Genomic DNA, 4285 nt, shown 5'->3' on the forward strand with positions numbered 1-4285 from the left:
ACTCCCTGCATGGAGCCTGCTTCTCCCTCCTCCTGTGTCTCTACCTCTCTCTCTCTCTCATAAATAAATAAATAAATAAATAAATGAATAAATAAATCTTTAAAAAATAAAGAAAAACAAAGACCTGATAAAGAAAACACACAAAATTATTTTTCTAGGTAGATTATTGGTCTGCTTTTAATAAGAAATTGTAAATAATGTTTTTCTTTACCTTAATGTAACCTAAGAAAAGGTTGTCCTTTTAACAGAAAAATGAAATTTTAATTTTGCACCAGTTTACTTCTGACATTCTCATTTTTTTACATTAACTCATTTTTAAATAAACTCATTTTAATCTTACCCAATTGAGCAATGTCCAATAGGACATTAAAGTCCTATTTTAAAGATTCCTTTTTCACAAAGCTTTTACAACTTTTTTTTCCTCAACAAAAAATTAATAATAATAAAAAAGAAGATATGAGGAATGAATATAATAAACTCTACCCCCTAACTAGGGCTCAGACTCATTATCCCTAGGATCAAAGATCATGGGCCCTACTGGCTGAGCCAGCCAGGTGCTCCTATTCCTTATACCTTCTTTTATCAACAACACATAGCCTACTTTCCTTGCATATGAAGATATTACCTTTAATTTTAGTAGCTTTAACATATATTAGAATTTTTAACTCTTAGAAACTAAACTTTATTATCTAGTGAAAACTATGTGGTAAGAAATTATGAATTGTTGCACTAGCACTCTTTAGATTGGTAAATTTATGAATATATTTCATAATTTCTAGAAACATGCTTTTTCATAGCACAGTCTTTAAGTAGAACACAAAAAATGCTAACACACCAATTTTATCTTTAGTTTTTCTATAATAAGGAAGCCAAAAGTAGATAAACCTATGTTCAGTAATAAGTATTTATTTTAATTTCAAAATGATCTAGATATTCAATGTAATTAATCTAACTCCTTACTTAACCTGAAACCTTAATTTTTTTTTTTTCTGTTATCGAAACATTTTTGGAAGCTCTTTAGAAAGTTTACCTAAAAACTTTTAATATTTTTTTTACCTTTTAAAATTACTTTTTTTTTTTTTAAGATTTTATTTATATGAGCGAGAATGAGAGAGATCATGAGGGAGAGGTAGAAGCAGACTTGCCGCTGAGCAGGGAGCTTGATGCAGAGCTCAATTCCAGGACCCTGAGATCATGACCTGAGCTGAAGGCAGGTACTTAGCCAACTGAGCCACCCAGGAGCCCCAATTTGTTTTTAACAATTATGGTTAGATTACCCACAAACACTACATGAGATACCACAGTCTTCTTTCAAGCTATTCTGTTCTTCTTGTTGGAAGATTTTGTAACCAAAATCACATGAACTTATTTGACTTTCAGTAAACGCAAACAGAATAAAAGTTTTCATTTTAAAGCTGATAAAAAAAAAATAAAGCTGATAAATATAAAGATGTCTATTTTATTAAATTAACATCCTTAAATTAATTTTCATATTGAAAATTCAGATTCAGTATTGAAAGTTCAGATTATGTGAACTTGAAATTCATTTGGACTGTTTCTATTTTGAGGATTTTTATAATACCAAATGCTTTATAAGCATTTCATTTTTTAAAAAGATTTTATTTATTCATGAGAGAATTTATACACACACAGAAAGGCAGAGACACAAGCAGAAGGAGAAGCAGGCTCTGTGCAGGGAGCCTGACAGGGGCCTCGATCCAGGGTCTCCAGGATCATGCCCTGGGCTGAAGGCAGCGCTAAATCGCTGAGTCACCGGGCTGCCCTAAGCATTTAATTTTTAAGCCAATTAAATAGAGCGCTTTATAAATGAACTTTGGAAACAACATTGAGAGGTAGAAAAACCTGTATCTGTAATGCATATACATACACAAACAATATAAAAGCTCACTAGTTCATGAACAGTTGCAATAAAGTTTACTTGCTCAGATGCCTAAAGTGTTTTACTATTTGTGGAAAAGACTTTTAAGATTTGTATTTGTCCTTGGATTTAATCTTATATAGGCTGTGCTAGAGTTTGGGCACAAGAGTGATTTTAGCAGTTTATTTTTTAAAAAGTCCTCTTCCCTTTTTCTCCCTTCAGTCTCTAGTGACTGAGGGCTGTACTTACATTTCAAAGACATAAGGTTTATAACTTTGGACAGAAAAAGTGCAAATTGTTTTAAAGAGATTCAGTGTAATTGTTATTTACCTTTTTGAAGCACAGGGCAATTTTGTTCTAATATCCTGGTCTTTTGTAATATCTGCAAGCATTTTGAGAGAAATAAAGTGTGGGGATTAGTAAAGACCAGTGGGCTTTGATTGTTCCTAGAGTTGCATTTCTGGTTTTGTAGAGACTTGCAAGGTAAAGGCAGTTGTTTTTAATTCCTTTCAAAGAACTGGATTACAGCCTGAATACTAAGGGACTGACTCATCTTTTTATTTTATTTTTATTTTTTAAAGATTTTATTTATTTATTCATGAGAAACAGAGAGAGAGGTAGAGACACAGGCAGAGGGAGAAGCAGGCTCCATGTAGGGAGCCCGATGTGGGACTCGATCCGGGGAGCCCAGGATCATGCCCTGGGCTGAAGGCAGAGCTAAACCACGAGCCACCTGGGCTGCCCTGACTCACCTTTTTAAATTAAACTAGCTACTTTCTATCAGGGAGATTTAAACTAGAACTAGAATCAAAAGATTTATGCCTTTGTAAGGTCTCTATAAAGTATTTTAACAAAAGCCTTTTTTCTGAGTACACAATTCAACCTTGGCTTTTATTAGTAGTCCCTGAACATCAATCTGCTGATCATTATAGGGAGACCTAGGAGATACTTTGGTCATCTGGTGTGTGTGTGTGTGTGTGTGTGTGTGTGTGTGTGTGTGTGTGTGTGTTTGTGTGTAGGGGTGGTGTTGTGAATGGCCATTAATTCTAATTCCTTTCTAAATTTGGGAAGGAGGAGGATAAAGGTCAAAGGCTTTCTGATTGGAAAGATCTGCTGTTGTCCAGGGGACATGAGTTTCCTTTTGGTGGAGGAGTCTAGGAAAAATCTGCAAAGGATGTTGCATAGGAATGCCTGAAGCTGGTAGAGCCTGATTAGAGTGGCCTGGAAAGTAGGAGCAGAGCCAGCTTTACTGCTAATCTTTGGAGCTTGTATTAATTCATTTCCTGACTTTCAGCACTTACATGAGTAATCTGTGTACTTTGAATTTAGAAATTAGGCCAGAATGCTCTCTGTAAATCATATAGGGGAAAGGAAGTTAAAACAGGGAGATGGTCCCAGTTTGTGAGAAAAGAATTTGTTAGATATAGATACTAATTTTTGTGTTAAGTTTAATTTCTGTTCTTTCATCTTGTCAAGGGAATCTCTAAAGCTAGCTGTTATACCAATAAGACAATTGAGAGATCTCTGTAAGGAATTTTCTTTCAAATATAGCCAATTCAAAGAATTCATTTCCTGGCCATTGATAAGTAGGATCATATTAATGCTCAATATCTACTCAGAACAACACACCTTTTTACAGAAAAACATGGAAGCGGGGATCCCTGGGTGGCTCAGCGGTTTAGTGCCTGCCTTTGGCCCAGGGCGTGATTCTGGAGTCCCGGGATCAAGTATCACATCAGGCTCCCTGCATGGAGCCTGCTTCTCCCTCTGCCTGTGTCTCTGCCGCCCCACCCCCCCGGCCCCCGTGTCTTTCATGAATGAATGAATGAATGAATGAATGAATGAATAAATAAATAAAATCCTAAAAACAAAACAAAACAAAAAAAACCTGGAAGCAACTTTCTAGACTACAGACACAAGAGGTATCCTTAGAGAAGGCATAAATGATGCAGGCCCAGTGCTATAAAAGTTTACTCCCCAAAATAATTTTAAAAAGCAAAAACTTTTTTTGTACCAGCAGTAAGGACAGTATAGTAAAGACAGTGTCTCAGATGTCTCTTCAAAACGGGAGGTATCTGTAGTCACAGACCCACTCATCTGGGACACTGGGCAAGAGCTAGTGGAATGGGACTTTCTGGTACTAACAAGCGACAAAGATTAAGATGATAGAGGTCCCTTATGGGCTGGGACTTCTTATCACAAATTCCCCTGAGAGCTGGCACAAACAGAGAAAATGCTGCTTATAATTTTGTGTCTCAGAATCCCTGTCTATTCACCTGGCCACCAAGGTAAACCCAGGTGAGTACATCCTCTGGATTGTGGAGAACAGAGAGAATAATTTTCCTGGTTATAAAGGCAAGCTCTAAGAACATAGAAGATGAAGGAAGAACTTTGTTTTGTTTTTAC

This window comes from Canis lupus, chromosome 6, assembly GCF_048164855.1.
Source record: "Canis lupus baileyi chromosome 6, mCanLup2.hap1, whole genome shotgun sequence".
Taxonomy (NCBI): Eukaryota; Metazoa; Chordata; class Mammalia; order Carnivora; family Canidae; genus Canis; species Canis lupus.